A 19,584-nucleotide genomic window follows, 5' to 3' on the forward strand; every position below is an offset into this window, starting at 1 on the left:
TTCCACTACAAGCATAAAAATGCATTATCTTAATGGATTTTATATTTGATACCCCATATTCCAGAAAGCTATGTTTGTGTGACTTATCTAACCTATATATAATTTTTATAACATCTACACATATCTTCATGGAATTTGATTTTTTCCTCAATATTGGTAATTAATTCTTAAAAGTATTTATCTAATTTTCATGCATGAAATTTCCAAATATTTGTTGTATAGACTATAAATGCTATCCCAATCAGCTCAGGCTGTTATAACAAATATACCACAGACTGGGTGGCTTAAACAATAAATGTTTCTCACAGTGGAATCTGGGAAGTTCAAGACCAAGGTGCTGGTAGATCCAGTGTCTAACGAGGGCCCTCCCTCTTCCTGGTTTACTGAAGAACATCTCATTGTATCCTTACCTGGCAGAAAGAGAGAGGGAGCAAGTTATTTTATGCCTCTTGTTACAGGGTACTAATCCTATCATGCAGGCACCAACCTTATGACCTAATAATCTCCCAAACACACCATTGCCAAATGCCATCACATTAAGGATTAGGGTTTCAGCATATGAATTTTAGAGAGATACAAAGAGTTTATAACAATTGTATTAATATTTTCCATAGATTTGACTTTTTGAAATACTGCAATGTTTCTCATTCAATTTAGTATTTAGTAATAGAGAAAATATACAAAAATAAGGAATAGCTATTTCAGTATCAAAGCAAGGGAATATTGCTGTTTATTATCTTGTAATCAATATACTGCATTCATTTTTCAAGCAAATAGAGACAGACATTTATGATAGCTTAGTTTTCTCATATTTGAGTGATAAATAGTGCATGAAATAACTGTATAATTTAGTCACTGTATTTATAAAGTTATTCCTGGCAGCTAATACTGCCTTCCATGCAAAGAAGAAAGGTATAAAGAAGAATTATTTTAGCCGTTAACAAATATCCATTCTTCCAAATTTATATCATGCATTGAGTAGAAGACCTAGAGCTGTCTAATTCCAAGAACTTAACTGTTTGCCCATATCCACCTAAGGCTCCCTATAATCATTTATTTTTCTCTCTACAAAGCTACATGAGTTATCTTTTAAAAACACAAATTTTGTATTTTCCCTTCTTTAACTCTTACACTTTAAGGGTGTGGGCACAGACACTGCTTTCCAATGTCTTTTCTTTTTTCCAAGGTTAAAATTAACAAAGCCCTACATGATAGAATCAATCTCTACTTCCTCATGTGGCATTCCTAGAGGGCCACTCTCTGCTCAGCTAGACTAGCCTTCTGTGAGTTTCTTTTATCCACAGTGACATTCATTCACTCACTCACTCACTCACTTTATTCATTCATTTATTTAATGAAGATTTTTGCACATGCTGTTGCCTTTGTCATACACATTACACATTGCCATGATTGCAATTTCACTTATATTTAAAAGTTTGTGATCAGTTTTCAACTTCCTGGTTCGACTGAATTTTATGAAATTGTGCATGGCATCTCTTCTGCTTGCCAATTTTGTATGCTCTGTGCTAAGCCCAAGTATCAAAGAAAACACTTAATATATGTTTTCAAGAATAATGAATGGGAAGATGGCGGTGGAGTAGGAGGACCTGAGGCTCATCTCATCCTGTGAACACAACTGGATAACTACCAAATCATCCTAAATACCCCAGAAGTCAACCTGCAGACTAGCAGAACAAACTCCACAACTAAAGGGAGTGAAGAGGCCACATCAAAGAAGGTAGAAACTGTGGAGATGTAGTTTAGGGGAGAAACAGATTGTGGGTGCTGTGGAGGGGAGGGAACCATAGTCATGGAGAAGGGCAAGGGAGAAAGGAGCACACAGGGGAATACACAAGGAGAAAATTTCCCCAAAGTCATTGGCTTGGAAACTGAGAGGGCTAATTTATGTGCATTGTTGTAACCAGTGGGGCTTAAAGCCTGAAGTTTTAAAGGTTAGCAGGCTTGACTGGCATAGAGCCAGGAGGGCACTGCACTGTTCCTGAAGAGAAGGCAAGCAAACAACCCAGGGGCAGAGAGCATGGAAAGAGGGATCTGAGGAACACCTGGGGCACACAGCAGGGATACTATTCACTCTTCTTGGACCACTTCCCTGAGAGGAAACATTCATGGAGACACCTCTCCAGGAACAAACGGCTGGCACCATTTTCTCCCCCGGCCACTAGCTTAAACAGGGAAGTAGTGTTTTACTGACATTGGCTGCCTAACTTGCTTAAACCAAGCTCCACCCCCCTGTGCTCTGGAAGGACTGCCTTTCTCAGTGAAGCTTTCCTCAGTACCAGAGTGGAGGACCCCTCCTCTAGAAGACCAGCACAAACCCCTACCCATACCACATCTTCTGATCAGAGAGTTCTGCAGGTCCTCAGTTCTGGTGGAGTTGATGTCAAGACTCATTTCACAAGAAGACCAGAGCACACCTAGTTAAAACTCCCTACATTCAGGCCAGGGACCAAACACTGCCCACAGCAGTCAAGTAGAGCCTCTGTAGATGTCTGGCCTGAGTGTTAGAGCAGCCAAAACACAACAGCAGAGCACATGCAGCACACAACAGAGACACTCCCTGAAGTGCCAGTCCTGGGCACTACATGACCTCTTCTTCATAAGGCCATTACTTTCAGGAGCAGGAGACATAACTGGTTTTTCTAACACAGAGAAGAAGGAAGAAATTTAGACAAAATGCCAAGGCAGATGAATTTATCCCAAATGAAAGAACAAGATAAAGCCACAGCCAGAGATCTAATTGAAGCAGATATAAGTAACATTCCTGATGGAGAACTTAAAGCAACAATCATAAGGATACTCACTGGGCTTGAGGAAAGAATAGAGACTTCAGTGAGACTCTTACCACAGAGATAAAAGAGTTAAAAAATAATCAGAGATGAAGATGCAATAAACGAGATTGGAAACAGGTTCAATGCAATGAACAGCAGGCTGGAAGAAGCAGAGAAATGAATTAGTGAAGAAGAAGACAAAATAATGGAAAATAATGAAGCTGAATAAAAGAGAGAAAGAAGAATTATGTAACAATATAACACAAGAATAGACTTAGGAACTCAGTGACTCCATCAAACATAATGACATTTGTATTATAGGTGTCCCAGAAGAAGAAGAGAGAAAAGGGCAGAAAATTTATTTCAAGAAATAATAGCAGGAAACTTTCCTAATCTGGCAAAGGAAACAGATGTCCAGATTCAGGAGGCACAGCAGACTCCCATCAGAATCAATAAAGCAGGCCAGCACCAAAACATATTGCAATTAAATTTGCAAAATATAGTCATAAAGAAAAAAATCTTGAAAGCAGCAAGAAAAAAGAAGTCCTTAACTTAAAGGGAAAACCCATAAGGCTAGCTGGAGATTTCTCAACAGAAACTTAGCAAGTGGGAAGAAAGTGGCATGATAGATTCAAAATGCTGATTGGGAAAAATCTGCAGCCAAGATTACCCAGGAAGGGTATCATTCAGAAGAGAAGGAAAGATAAAGATTTCTCAGACAAAAACTAAAGGAGTTTGTGACCACTAAACCAGTCCTTCAAGAAATATTAAAGGGGACTCAATGCAAAGGAGAGACCAAGAGTGACAAATACAAGAAGGATCAGAGAAAATCTCCAGAAACAATGACAAAACAAGTAATAAAATGGCAATAAATACATATCTATCAATAATTACTCTAAATGTAAATGGACTAACTGCGCCAATCAAAAGACAGGGTGTCAAATAGATAAAAAAACAAATAAACAAACAAACACAAAAACGAGATCTATCTATATGCTGCCTACAAGAGACTCATTTTAGACCTAAAGACATCTGCAGATTGAAAGTGAGAGGTTGGAGAAACATCTATTACACAAATGACTGTCAAAAGAAAACCAACAAAGCAATACTTATATCACACAAACTACACTTTAAAACAAAGACTAAAAAAAGACAAAGAAGGGCATTATATAATCATAAAGGGGACAATCCAAGAAGAAGATATAACAACTATAAATAATTATGCACCCAAAATGGAAGCACCCAAATATATAAAACAATTAATAATAAACATTAAGGAACTGATTGTTAAAAACACAATAATAATAGGGGACTTTAACACCCCACTTACATCAATGAACAGATCATCTAAACAAGAAATAAGTAAGGAAACAACAACTTTGAATGACACACTAGATCAGATGGACTTAACAGATATATTCAGAACATTCCATCCTAAACCAGCAGAATTCACATTCTTTTCAAGTGCACATGGGACATTCTCCAGAATAGATCACCAATAGGTCACAAAACGGGCCTCAGAAAATATAAAAAGACTGAAATTGTAGAATACACCTTTTCTGACCACAACACTCTGAAACTAGAAGTCAAAAACTAGAAAATATTTGGAAAGACCACAAATACATGGAGGTTAAACACCATGCTACTAAACAATGAATGGATCAAAGAAACTTTAAAAAATGTGGAAACAAATGAAAATGATAACAATGGTCAAAAACCTTTGGGATGTAGCAAAAGCAATCCTAAGAGGGACGTATATAGCAATATATATACTACCTCAAAACAAGAAAAACTCAAACAACCTCACCTTACACCTAAAGGAACTAGAAAAAGAAGAACAGATGAAGCCTAAAGCCAGCAGAAGAAAGGAAATAATAAAGATTAGAGCAGAAATAAATGATATAGAAACTTAAAAATATAGAACAGATTAATGAAAACAAGAGATGGTTCTTCGAAAAATCAGTGAAATTGATAAACTTCTTGCCGGTTTTATCAAAAAGAAAAAAGGAAGGACCCAAATGAATAAAATCACAAATGAGAGAGGAGAAATCACAACCAACACCACAGAATTGCAAACAGTTATAACAGAGTATTAATAAAAAAAAAAAACTATATTCCAACAAAATAGATGACCTGGAAGAATGGATAAACTCCTAGAAACATATAAACTACCAAAACTGAAACAGAAATAAATAGAAAGCCTGAACAGAGCCATAACCAGCAAAGAAGTTGAATCAGTATTCAAAAAAGTCCCAACAAACAAAAATCCAGGGCCAGATGGCTTCCCAGGGGAATTCTATGAAACATTTAAAGAAGAGTTAATACCTATTTTTCTCAAACTATTACAAAAAAATAGAAAAGGGAGGAAAACTTCCAAATTCTTTCAATGAGGCCAGCATTATACTGATACCAAAACCAGCTAAAGACTCCACTAAGAAAGAGAACTACCAGCCAATATTCCTGATGAACATGGATGCAAAAATTTTCAATAAAATACTAGCAAGCCAAATTCAGCAATACATTAAAAAAATCGTTCAGCATGATAAAATGGTGTTGCCAAGTTGTTTCAGTATTCACAGATCAATGTGCTACACCACATTAATAAAATAAAGGATAAGAAACATATGATCATTTCAATAGATGCATAAAAAGAATTTGACAAAGTACAGCATCTATTCATGATGAAGACTCTCAACAAAGTAGGTTTAGAGGGAAGATACCTCAACATAATAAAGGTCATATATTGAAAACCCACAGCTAATATCATCTTCAATGGGGAAAAACTAAGTGCATTTCCTCTATAGTCAGGAACAAGACAGGGATGTCCACTCTCACCACTTTTATTCAACAGAGTACTAGAAGTCCTAGCCAGAGCGATCAGACAACAAAAAAGAAATAGAAGGCATCCAAATCAGCAAAGAAGAAGTCAAACTTTCACTATTTGCAGATGACATGATACTATATATAGAAACCCCCAAAGACTCCACCAGAAAATGGCTAGAACTGATAAAAGAATTCAGTAAAGTCATAGGATACAAAATCAACATACAGAAATCTGTTGCAATTTTATACATCAATAATGAAGCAGCAGAAAGAGAAATTAAGGAATCGATCCCATTTAGAATTACACCAAAAACAATAAGATACCTAGGGATAAACCTAACGAAAGAGGTAAAAGGCATATACTCTGAAAACTATAAAACACTGATGAAAGAAATTGAAGATGACACAAAGAAATGGAAAGATAGTCTGTGCTCATGGACTGGAAGAACAGATATTGTTAAAATGTCCATATTATCAAAAACAATCTATAGATTTAATGCAATCCCCATCAAAATACCAACAGCATTTTTCACAGAGCTGGAGCAAACAATCCTAAATTTTGTATGGAATCTCAAAAGACCTAAGCTGAAGCAATCTTGGAAAACAAACAAACAAAAAAGTTAGAGGCATCACAGTACTGGACTTCAAGATATATTACAAAACTGTAGTGTCAAAAAAGTATGATAGTGGCACAAAAATAGCCACAAAGATCAGTAGAACAGAATAGAAAACCCAGAAATGAACCCACAACTATATGGTCAATTAAGTTTTGAGAAAGCAGGAAAGACTATCCAATGGGAAAAAGACAATCTCTTCAACAAATAGTGTTGGTAAAACTGGACAGCAACATGCAAAAGAATGAAACTGGACTGCTTTCTTACACCATACACAAAAATAAATTCACAATGGATAAAACACCTAAATGTGAAACTTGATACCGTCAAAATCCTAGAGGAAAACACAGGCAGTAACATCTTTGACATCGACTATAGCGACTTCTTTCTAGATATGTCTCTTGATGCAAGGAGACACTGAATGGGGGCACGTATTTTCAAATGACATATGATAAAGGGATAGTATCCAAAATATATAAAGAACTTATAAAATTAGCACTCAAAAAATAACCCAAATAAGAAATGGGCAGGAGAATGAATAGACATTTTTCCAAAGAAGACATCCAGTTGGCCACATGAAAAGATGCTCAACATCACTCCTCGTCAGGGAAATACAAATTAAAACTACAATGAGATAATTACCCCACACCTGCCAGAATGGCTAAAATCAACACAAGAAAAAGCAGGTGTTGGCAAGGATGTGGAAAAAGGGGACCCTCTTGCACCGTTGGCGGGAATGCAAACTGGTGCAGCCACTCTGGAAAACAGTATGGAATTTCCTCAGAACGTTAAAAATAGAACTGCCCTTTGACTCAGCAATTGCACTACTAGATATCTACACAAAAAATACAAAAATAGAAATTCAAAGGGATACATCCACTCCAATGCTTGTAGCAGCATTATCTACAAGAGTCAAATTATAGAAGCAGCCCAAGTATCCATCAACTGATGAATGGATAAGGAAGATATACAACACAATGAAATATTACTTAGCCATAAGGCGAATGAAATCTTGCCACTTGCGATGACATGGATGGAGCTAGACAGTATAATGCCAAGCAAAATAAGTCAGAGAAAAGCAGTTACCACATGCTTTCACTCATATGTGGAATTAAAGAAACAAAACAAGCAAACGGAAACAAAAAACAAAAGAAAGAGACAAACCAAGAAATATCATCTTAATTAAAGAGAACAAACTGATGGCTACTGGGGGAAATGCGAAAATGGGTGAAATAGGTGATGGGGATTAAGGAGTGTATTTGTGATGAGCACCAAAGGTTATATGGAAGTGGTGAATCACTATACAACTGAAACTAGTATTACATTGTATGTTAAATAACTGGAATTTAAATAGAAACTTAAAAAATAAAGGTAAAAAAAGTAAAAGTAAAAAGAGTGAATGAATAAATCCTTTGAGGTCCATGTATCCTTTTCACTGCTTACAAGAACATGTTTTCTAATTTAGTCCAAGAAATTCTCTCTTGCTACCATCTATCCAAACTTCTCTAGAGAGTGGTGTTGTGTTCGTTAGTTAGGAAGAATTGCTACAACATAACTCCCTTCCTAATGTCATACTAGGTGGACTATTGCATCATTTAACTGCAATGAAGCACTATGGGACTGGAGGTAGAAGTAGCAACAAAGATGAAGACCTTAAGTATACGTTTCACCTGTCACATCACCAGATTGTCCTAGTTTGATAAACTATAGAATCACCTCAAGGAGTGTTTCAGGGTATTGAAATATCCCCTCCTATATTACAAAGAAGGTTGATAAAGTTTTCCACTCTTAGGTTATCAAAAAGAACTCAATACTCAACATGATTTGTCAATCAGTACTACTAATTTATTCCTAGCCAGTTTGAAGACTATATTGATTGTCTTTATAGTAACAAAGTATTTGAATTTCATAAGTATATCAATGTTTCTCATGAAATGATTAGGATCAATAAATGTGATCCTATTTTCATGAAAACAAGAAAATGAAGAGGCTTCTCAAGTGATTCTCCATAATGCAAAACTTATTAGGACCAAGGGAAAAAGAGAAGTTAGGTCTTTAGGAGACTTTCCATTTAATTTAAATTATAAAGAGTTAAAAACAGTTATGTATAATGGAAAAGAAAAGAAAAAAGAAATCTGTATCTTACAGTCTAATGGGAGAGACAGACAGTAATCAAAGAATTACATGAATAATGATAAAATTGTAATTCTGGTAATTTTCTTGAAGAGAAGATATGTAAGAAACTCTAGGAGTACATAATAAGATATTTTTGTTAATATTTTTGTGACTTCCTCTGTGGTTGAGGGGATAATTGAGATTATGCATGTGAACTAACCTTTTTCAATTACATTCAACTATATAAGTGTATGGTATTCATAATAATAACTATTTTCCTTTGGCCAATCAAACTTTGTATGCTTGCTTCTGGATTTATATTGAACTATTTAAGTATTAAAATTTAACTTGCCATTTAACTATTTAACTACTGTAGCCTTTTATTACACATTTAATCTGTATATATTATGACTATGACTTCACAAAAGACTGGTGTCCTCAGTTTTGTGGGAAAAACAAAAGTAATTATGAAATCACAGACTTCTCTGGTTAATATATTGCATTCTAAATTATTGATATGTCATCATTCTTAAAATTACAATTGATGTCTTTTTTTTCAAATTTTTGTTTAAAATCTTGTTAACATATATTGTAATATTTCAGGAGTAGAATGTAGTGATTTGTCAGTGACATATAACACCCGGTGCTCATCATAACAAGTGCCCTCCTTAATACCCATCACCCATTTAGTTCCTCCCCCACCCACTTCCCTCCATCAACCCTCAATTTGCTTTCTATTGTTAAGAGTCTCTTATGGTTTGTTTCCCCCTCTCTCTCTTTCTTCCCCTTCCTCTATGTTCATCTGTTTTGTTTATTAAATTCCACATATGAGTGAAATCATATGGTATTTGTCTTTCTCTGGCTGACTTATTTCACTTAGCATAATACACTGTAGCTCCATCCATGTTGCAAATGGTAAGATTTCATTATTTTTGATGGCTGGGTAATATTCTCTCTCTCTCTCTCTCTCTCTCTCTCTCTCTATATATATATATATATATATATATATATATATATATATAAACTTTATCCATTCTCACTTTATCCATTCATTAGGCAATGGACATTTGCCTCTTTCCATAGTCTGGTCTTTTTTTTTTTTTTAATTAACATCTATTATTTGTTTCAGGGGTACAGGTCTGTGATTCATCAGTTTTACACAGTTCACAGCACTCACCATAGTACCTACCCTTCCCAGTGTCCATCACCCAGCCACCCCATCCCTCCCACCCCCCTCCACTCCAGCAACCCTCACTTTGTTTCCTGAGATTAAGAGTCTCTTATGGTTTGTCTCCCTTTCTGGTTTTGTCTTGTTTCATTTTTCCCTCCCTTCCCCTGTGATCCTCTGTCTTGTTTCTCAAATTCCTCATATCAGTGAGATCATATGATACATGTCTTTCTCTGGTTGACTTATTTCAATTAGCATAATACCCTCTAGTTCCATCCATGTCATTGCAAAAGGCAAGGTTTCATTTTTTTGATGGCTGCATAATATTCCATTGTATATATATACACACACACACACACCACATCTTCTTTATCCATTCATCTGTTGATGGACATCTAGGCTCTTTCCATAGTTTGGCTATTGTGGACATTGCTGCTATAAACATTGGGGTGCATGTGCTCCTTGGATCACTACATTTGTATCTTTGGGGAAAAACCCAGTAGTGCAATTGCTGGGTCATAGGGTAGCTCTGTTGTCAGCTTTTTGAGGAACCTTCATACTGTTCTCCAGAGTGGCTGCACCAACAATGTAGGAGAAGTCCCCCTTTCTCTGCATCCTCACCAACATCTGTCATTTCCTGACTTGTTAATTTTAGCCATTCTGACTGGTGTGAGGTGGTATCTCATTGAGGTTTTGATTTGGATTTCCCTGATGCAGAGTGATGTTGAGCACTTTTTCATGTGTCCGTTGGCCATTTGGATGTCTTTTTTGCAGAAATGTCTGTTCATGTCTTCTGTCCGTTTCTTGATTGGATCATTTGTTCTTTGAGTGTTGAGTTTGATAAGTTCTTTATAGATTTTGGATACTAGCCCTTTATCTGTTATGTCATTTGCAAATATCTTCTCCCATTCTGTCTGTTGTCTTTTGGTTTTGTTGACTGTTTCCTTTGCTGTGCAAAAAAGCTTTTTATCTTGATTAAGTCCCAAAAGTTCATTTTTGCCCTTGCTTCCCTTGCTTTTGGTGATGTTTCTATGAAGAAGTTGCTGCGGCTGAGGTCAAAGAGGTTGCTGCCTGTGTTCTCCTCAAGGATTTTGATGTCTTAACAAGATACATTGAATTTCTTCCTATTTCTCATCTAAAATAGATAATATTAAGATATTAAACCATTTAGGATAGAACACAAAAGGACAGTCCTTAGCCAGTCTGTTTTAAATTGTATTAGTCTTCTTAGGCCAAAAACTGGATGACTTAAGCCACAAAAATCTATCTTCCCATGGTTGGAAGTCCAAGATCAAGGAACTGTTTTCCGGTAAGACCCCTCTCTTCTGGCTTTTAGATAGCCACCTTTCCTCTGTGTTCTCACACAGCCTTTCCTTTTTGTGCACAGGAAGAAAGTAATATCTCTGGTACCTCTTCCTCTTTTAATAATGGCACCAGTCCCAGCAGATCAGGGTCCCACCTTTATGATGTTGTTTGACCTTAATTACCTCCCTTACCTCCTTATTACCCTATTTCCAAATACAATCATATTGAAGGTTAAGGCTTCAACATATGAATTTAGGGATACACAGTCTGATCTATAACATAAACCTTGCATTATTTTGAAAAATAAAGCACATTTATACCACCAATAACATGGTATTTTTATTAATCCCATTCTAAACAAATCCTGATTTGAAAATTTTCACCTGTCATTGAACTTCAATAAAAAATGAATTTCTTTAATTTTAAGTAACAGAAATAGAGAAATCTGTTTTAATTTTTGCATAACAAATTTTAATGAGTTCTAGGATACAATCAATTGATTCTACATAAATATAAGCAATTTTATGTTAAAGCATTACTATATATGTATAGCTATATGGTAAAATTATCAAGCTTTAAAAAAATAATTTTGAAATATTTTGTGTCCAACTCTAGATTTGTTATCTCATAGGAAGAAAGAAAGCTAGAATGGGAAATATTGAATATTGAGAAGATTACTGTAAAAAATGATATCATGAGAATGGGATTTTTGTGAGGAGAGGGATGTTATCTGCTTTCTTCTTTGCCACTTTATCCTCAGAGCCTAGAACAGTGCCTTACTCAAAATAAGGGCTCTAAAAATGTTGGTCAAATAGATAAATAGCACATCATTTGTTCAACCTAACTTAATTTCCTATAGCATTTTACAATTCTCCTGAATCATTACCATAATGTTATAAAATGGTTAAAGAAAGACAGGTTTTGAAAATCTGTACAGCCTATTGGGCAGAAGCTTTCATACTGTCTTCTTGTTGTTGTTCTCTCTAACTTAAAAGTGCTCTGTTATCATCTCAATACTCTATATCTGCTTTTCAAAAAAATTTTTTTTGAACTCTTTTAAATTATATTATGTTATGTTAGTCACCATACGTTACATCATTAGTTTTTGATGTAGTGTTCCATGATTCATTGTTTGTGTATAACACCCAGTGTTCAATGCAGTACGTGCCCTTCTTAATACCCATCACCAGGCTAACCAATCTCCCCTCCTCCATCCCCTCTAAAACCCTGTTTGTTTCTCAGAGTCCATAGTCTCTCATGGTTCATCTCTCTCTCCGATTCCCCCCCTCATTTTTCCCTTCCTTCTCCTAATGTCCTCCGTGCTATTCCTTAGGTTCCACAAATAAATGAAACCATATGATAATTGACTTTTTCTGCTTGACTTATTTCACTGAGCATAATCTCCTCCAGTCCCACCCATGTTGATATAAAGGTTGGGTATTCATCCTTGCTAATAGCTGAGTAATATTCCTTTGTATATGTGGACCACATCTTCTTTATCCATTCATCTGTTGAAGGGCATCTCAGCTCTTTCCACAGTTTGGCTATTGCAGACATTGCTGCTATGAACATTGGGGTGCATATGGCTCCTCTTTTCACTACATCTGTGTCTTTGGGATAAATACCCAGGAGTGCAATTGCTGGGTCATAGGGTAGCTCTATTTTTAAATTTTTGAGGCACCTCCACACTGTTTTCCAAAGTGACCGTACCAACTTGCATTCCCACCAACAGTGTAAGAGGGTTCCCCTTTCTCCACAACCTCTTCAACATTTGTTGCTTCTTTCCCTGTCCATTTTTGCCATTCTAACTGGTGTAAGGTGGTATCTCAATGTGGTTTTGATCTGAATTTCCCTGATGGCTAATGATGATGAACACTTTTTCATGTGTCTGTTAGCCATTTGTATGTCTTCTTTAGAGAAGTGTCTTTTCATATCTTCTGCCCATTTTTTGACTTGATTATTTGTTTTTGGGGTGTTGAGTTTGAGTTCTTTATAGATCTTGCATACCAGCCCTTTATCTGTCATGTCATTTGCAAATATCTTCTCCCATTCTGTGGGTTGCCTCTTTGTTTTATTCGCTGTTTCCTTTACTGTGCAGAAGCTTTTTATCTTGATGAAGTCGCAAAAGTTCATTTTTGCTTTCGTTTCACTAGTTTTTGGAGATGTATCTTGAAAGAAGTTGCTGTGGCCAATGTCAAAGAGGTTACTGCCTATGTTCTCCTGTAGGATTTTGATGGATTCCTGTCTCACATTGAGGTCTTTCATCCATTTTGAGTTTATCTTTGTGTATGGTGTTAGAGAATGGTCGAGTTTCATTTTTCTGCATGTGGCTGTCCAATTTCCCAGCACCATTTATTGAAGAGACTGTCTTTTTTCCATTGTATGTTTTTTCCTGGTTTGTCAAAGTTTATTTGACCATAGAGTTGGTTGTCTCAAGATCCAAAATCCATACCTTCTTACTTATAGAAGTGTGATTAGAGTTAATGTATCCTAACTTCAACTTTAAAGTTAATATTGATTCTTAGGAAACAAAAATGAATAAACTATGATTTTATAAACACTCATTTAAATTTTGAGGCCATATATAACTATGTAATCACAAAACAAATGGGGAGGGTATGTGCTACGGTGAGCGCTGTGAATTGTGCAAGACTGTTGAATCACAGATCTGTACTTCTTAAACAAATAACGCAACATATTTTAAGAAAAAAGAAAAAGAAGAAGATAGCAGGAGAGGAAGAATGAAGGGGAGTAAGTCAGAGGGGGAGACGAACCATGAGAGATGATGGACTCTAAACAACAAACTGAGGGTTCAAGAGGGGAGGGGGTAGGGGGATGGGTTAGCTTGGTGATGGGTATTAAAGAGGGCACATTCTACATGGAGCACTGGATGTTCTGAACAAACAATGAATCATGGAACACTACATCAAAAACTAATGATGTAATATGTGGTGATTAACATAACAATGAAAAAATTAAAAAAAGAAGAATATAGCAGCAAGGGAAAAATGAAGGGGGAAAATCGGAGGGGGAGACAAACCATGAGAGACTATGGATTCTGAGAAACAAACTGAGGGTTCTAGAGGGGAGGGAGGTGGGGGGATGGGTTAGCCTGGTGATGGGTATTAAAGAAGGCACATACTGAATGGAGCACTGGGTGTTATACACAAACAATGAATCATGGAACACTACATCAAAAACTAATGATGTAATGTATGGTGATTAACATAACATAATAAAACTAAATTAAAAAAACAAAAACAAAACAAATGGGGAATTGGTATATGTATCATTTATTTGCTTTGTAAGAAAACTCTATTGTTCTACTTTGTGCAAATAATCAAAAAGAGATATTACCGTTTATCAAAGGTATATTTTCTTATTTTGATGATCTGTATTGACAGTTGTTGATTACTATTAGTTTTCACAAGATCCCCAAGTGAACTGAAGAATACTTCATTTCTTATCTTTTACTTTGCCTTTTATCATTTTGTAATTTGTCTTTTAAGTGAAGTAATTAGAATGCAGAAAATTGTAGGGAAAAGAGTTCTGGTTTTAGAATTAAGCATAACATCATAATACCTGATGGCTAAACTGATTACTAGCTGTGTGTTCTTTGGAAATTTATGTATCCTTTGTTTTCTCCTCCAGAATATGACAACTTTTTAAATGAAACATCAGGCTCTGATTCTATTCTTTTATAAATAAAATATTTGTATTATGTTAAATCAATTTAGATTTTCTTCCTAGGAAAACCAGCTTAGTGTGGGTCTGTAGTATAAGTAATACAATTAGTTGCATACCATGCAGGAGAATTTTAAAGATTTTGAAAACATAAAAAATAAAAGTATATATTTAGTAGGAAAGCCAACTCCTAGAGATTCTGTCCTCAACATTAGTAAACCTCTTAAAACAGGGCTGATTCAAATTACATAAGGCTGTGACTTTTCCCTTGTTATTTGTCACTAACAAGCTTGGCAACAGTGAGGATGTTAGTGACAAATGTAAGAAAATAGGTCATCTTTGCTCATTGTGAATATAGTAGGTACTTCTTTTCTTATGTGGTTGTCAGATCAATCGTGGGGATATTTTTCAGGTTGCCAGATCTACTGTGTTTAAATTATCTATGTGTAGATGTTTGGCTTTATTTTGATGCCACCAAATTTAGTACTAGAATAGAACAAGCTTTTTTCTTAAATTCTTTGAAGTCTCTCTTCCACCAGCTTTCATTCTTCAATTAAATTTCAGAAAGGTGGGCACCTGGGTGGCTCAGTTTGTTAAGCATCTGCCTTCGACTCAGGTAATGATCTAGGGTCCTAGGATCAAGTCCCATGTCAGACTCCCTGCTCAGTGGGGAGTCCGCTTCTCCCTCTGTCCCTCCTCCCTGCTCGTGATCACTCTTTCACCCTCTCTCTCTCTCAAATAAATAAATAAATAAAATCTTTAAAAAAATAAATTCCAGAAAGGGAAATTTCTCAAAGAAGAGTGTACCTATGTTCTTTGGTGTCTTTTGTAAATTACATGTAAATGGGTTTTCTAAAATAATGCATCTTCTCTGTCTTTATGCAGCTTATCCTCTTTTTTACTGTCTCAGTTTCTCTGTCACTCTGTCACTCTGTCTCTCTGTCTCTCTGTCTTTCTGTCTCTCTGTCTCTCTCTCTCTCTCTCTCACACACACACACACACACACACACACACACACACATCTTCTTGGTGAAGATAGAAAATTGCACTCTTCAACATTAGGACCTTTGACATTGACCTCGATGCTTTATGTACATTATCTCTATCTTTCCACTCTCCTTTGAGGATAGTAGTATTTTCATTTTCATGTGATAGAAAGATGCTTGGAGGGAGAAAGGGGCTTGATGAAGGACACAGAATTAGTAAGCTATGGAGCTGAGATTTGAATCAGTTCACCTGGATCAATAGGTTGAACTCAACTCACCTCCCTCCCTATAGAGGGAAAGGAGTAAGAAAAAAAATGTAATGAGATTATTTCTTTTAAAATACATTTTTATTACTATAAAGACTACTTGATAAGTGTTATTCAAAATTCAAAAATTTAGTTCCACATAGAGAATTGATTTAAAAAATATATGGAAAGGGGTACCTGGGTGGCTCAGTCAGTTAAGTGTTTGCTTCAACTCAAGTCATGATCCCAGGATCCTGGGATCAAGCCCCTAGTCGTGCTTCCCTGCTCAGCAGGGGAGTCTGCTTCTCCCTCTCCCTCTCCTGTTCCCGTACTCTTTCTCTTGCTAACTCTTTCTCAAATAAATAAATAAAATCTTTTTAAAAATATAGAAATAATAAAAATAAATGAAAATAAAATATATGGAAGAATAACATTTCATGTATAGCTATTTTGCCTAATTTTATCAGTTTTCCTTTTATGACTTCAGGTAGTCTTCCTATTACAAATATACAGAGCACTTGAAAATATATTTCAAAGAACCTCTAGAGGGGACCACTAGTAGGGAGTCAGCTCAAGTTCTTATATTTCAGCCTACACTGAAAGGCACAAGCTTCCTTTGCTATATATTTCACTTCTCATGTTCCTCAATCCCAGCTCTCCAGCTTTCCAAAACTAACACTCTTGAATAAGAAGAAACTGTGCCAAAGACTATTCAGAAATTTTCCAACAACAAGATTCACAGGCTTTGGCTGTCTCTAATTCATTATCTCCTACATATTCACCAATGACTCAAGCCAAACACCAGCCAGGCCGGGACACCTTCTGATCTGCCAAAGCAACTTGTAAAGAGGTAAACAATCCAATTCTGATAAATTATCTATGAGAGAATTAGATAGTCTTCTAGCAAGCAAGTGTCAATACTGTAACCAAGCAGAAATGACAGAATTCACAAGCTGTTTCATCATTGGAATATATCAGATAGAATGTTTTGTAACCATGATAAGTGTACTAAGCCATCTTTCCAGCATTATATTAAGCTTATATTTGGATTTAATAAGAATGACTGGGCCACATCACTAAATACAATGCAACATTGTGATGTGGCAATCTGCCATTGAATTTCATACATTAATCTTACCAAACTAGGTAAGTTAGTCCTTTAAAATTGTTTATGAGGACTAGATAGATTTAAGTGCAGTTTTAATTGACTATATTTCTTAGTCAACTAGGCAATCTTAAATTTATTTTATTTTTTATTGGTTTTTTATTTTAATTCCAGTATCATTAACATATAGTGTTCTGTTAGTTTCAGGTGTATACTATAGTGATTCAACAATTCTATATACTACACAGTGCTCATCATAAGTGTACTCTTCAATCTCTATCACCTATTTAACCCATCCCTCCACCTACCTCCCATCTGGTGGCATCAGTTTGTTCTCTGTTGTTAAGAGTCTGTTTTTTGGTTTGTCACTTTTTTTAACTTTGCTTGTTTTTTTTCTTAAATTCCACATATAAGTGAAATAATATGGTATTTGCTTTTCTTTGACTTATTTCACTTAACATTATACTCTCTAGTTCCATCCCTGTCATTGCAAATGGCAAGGTTTCATTCTTTTATATGGCTGAATAATATTATATTCAGCCATATAAAAGATATACATATATGTATACATATATATATACTTTTTATATATACTAGTATATATACATACATACATACGACATCTTCTTTGTCCATTCATCTATTGATGGACACCTCAGGTGCTTCCATAATTTGACTATTAAATAATGATGCAAGAAACATAGGGGTGCATGTATCCCTTTGAATTAGTGTTTTTGTATTTTGGGGCTAAACACCCGTAGTATGATTCCTGGATCCTAAGGCAGTTCTATTTTTAACTTTTGAGAAACATCCATACTGTTTTCTACAGTGGCTGAACCAGTTTGCATTCTCACTAACAGTGTGTGAGGGTTCCTTTTTCTCCACATCCTCACCAACAATTGTTGCTTATTGTGTTTTTTATTTTAGCCATTCTGAAATCAATCAGGTGTGAGGTAAAATCTCATTTTAGTTTTGATTTATATTTCCTTGATGATTACTGATGTTGAGCATTTTTTCATGTGTCTGTTAGCCAACTGGATGTCTTCTTTTGTGAAAGATCTGCTCATATCTTCTGCCCATTTTTGAATTGGGTTATTTTGGGGGGGTTGTTGAGTTATGTCAGTTCTTTATATATTTTGTATACTAACACTTTATTGGATATGTCATTTATAAATATCTCCTCCCACTCAGTAGGCTGCCTTTTAGTTTTGTTGATGGTTTACTTCAACCAAACAAAGAAGCTTTTTATTTTGATGTAGTCCCAATAGTTTATTTTTTTATTTTCCCCTTACCTCGGGAGACATATTTAGAAAAATGTTGCTATGGCCAATGTCAGAAATTACTGCCTGTGCTCTCTTCTAGTATTTTTATGGCTTTAGGTTTCACATTTAGGACTTCAATCCATTTTGAATTCATTTTTGTGTGTGGTGTAAGAAAGAGGTCCAGTTCCATTCTTTTGCATGTTGCTGTCCAGTTTTCCCAACACCATTTGTTAGACTGTTTTTTTTCCCATTGTATATTCTTTCCTCCTTTGTCTAAGATTAATTGACCATATAGCTGGGGGTTTATTTCTGGGTTTTCTTTTCTGTTCCTTTGACTTGTTTGTCTGTTTTTGTGCCAACACCATACTGTTTAGATTACTACAGTTTTGTAATATAATTTGAAGGCTAAAATTGTGATACTTCCAATTTTGTTTTTCTTTTTCAAGATTGCTTTGGCTATTCAGGATCTTTTGTGGTTCCATGCAAATTTTATGATTGTTTGTTTTAGTTCTATGAAAATGCTGTTGGTATTTTGATGGGATTGCATTAAATTGTATATTTCTTTGGGTAATGTTGACATTTTAACAATATTTGTTCTTCCAATCCACGAGCATGGAATATCTCCATTTCTTCATGTCATCTTCAATTTTTGTCATCAGTGTTTTATAGTTTTCAGAGTACAGGTCTTTTATCTGTTTGGTTAGGTTTATTCCTAGATACTTTGTTATTTTTGGTGCAATTATAAATAGGAATTTTTTTAATTTCACTTTCTACTGCTTCATTATTAGTGTATAGCAATGCAACATATATATATATATATATATATATATATATATATATATATATGTTGATTTCGTATTTTGCGACTTTACTGAATTCCTTTCTAAGTTCTAGCAGTTTTTTGGTGGAGTCTTTGGGGTTTTCTATAAAGAATATCATGTCATCGAAGATGGCGGAGAGTAGGAGACCTGGATTTCGTCTGGTCTCAGGAATTCAGCTGGATAGGGATCAAACCATTCTGAATACCTAGGAACTCAATAGGAGATCGAAGAAAAGAATAGCAACAACTCTCTGAACAGAAAAGCAACCACTTTCTGGAAGGTAGGACATGCGGAGAAGTGAATCTGAGGCGATATTTGGAAGGATAATGGCGGGGGAAGGGTCCTCTGTCAGCCGCTTCTGGCAGGTGATAGAGCAGCAGAGCACAAAATCAGAACTTTTAGAAGTTGGCTCCACTGAGGGATGTCGCTCCAGAGGCTAAGCGGGGGGTGGAAACCTCGTGGGACACTGTGGTCTCAGGACCCTCGGGGTCACAGAAAGACTGGGGGTGCCTGAATGTGGCAGAGTTCCCAGGTACTGGAGCGGGGAAGCCGGCTGCAGAGACAGAGCCGAGGCGCAGGCTCTCAGCTCAGGGTTGCCATAAACTGTGATCCACGGCACAGTCGGGCCACTGATCCTCCAGCAGGGACCCAACAAGCGGCAGATCCG

General features: G+C 35.8%; 1 protein-coding gene across 3 annotated transcripts in view; it reads left to right on the forward strand.

Moving 5' to 3' along the window:
• MGAT4C (MGAT4 family member C) overlaps window positions 1-19,584 on the forward strand; it is a 1,006,121-nt gene that overhangs the window by 292,776 nt on the left and 693,761 nt on the right. For 2 of the 3 annotated variants that reach the window (XM_035721959.1, XM_035721960.1), the window contains exon 1: window positions 16,476-16,579. The exons of the other annotated variant lie outside the window; for it this stretch is intronic. The gene's annotated coding sequence lies outside the window, so the exon portion shown is untranslated. Of the gene's footprint in view, window positions 1-16,475; window positions 16,580-19,584 lie in introns of those variants that run through there. 3 annotated transcript variants of the gene reach the window in all.

The sequence above is a fragment of the Zalophus californianus genome, chromosome 9, assembly GCF_009762305.2.
Source record: "Zalophus californianus isolate mZalCal1 chromosome 9, mZalCal1.pri.v2, whole genome shotgun sequence".
In the NCBI taxonomy this organism is placed as follows: Eukaryota; Metazoa; Chordata; class Mammalia; order Carnivora; family Otariidae; genus Zalophus; species Zalophus californianus.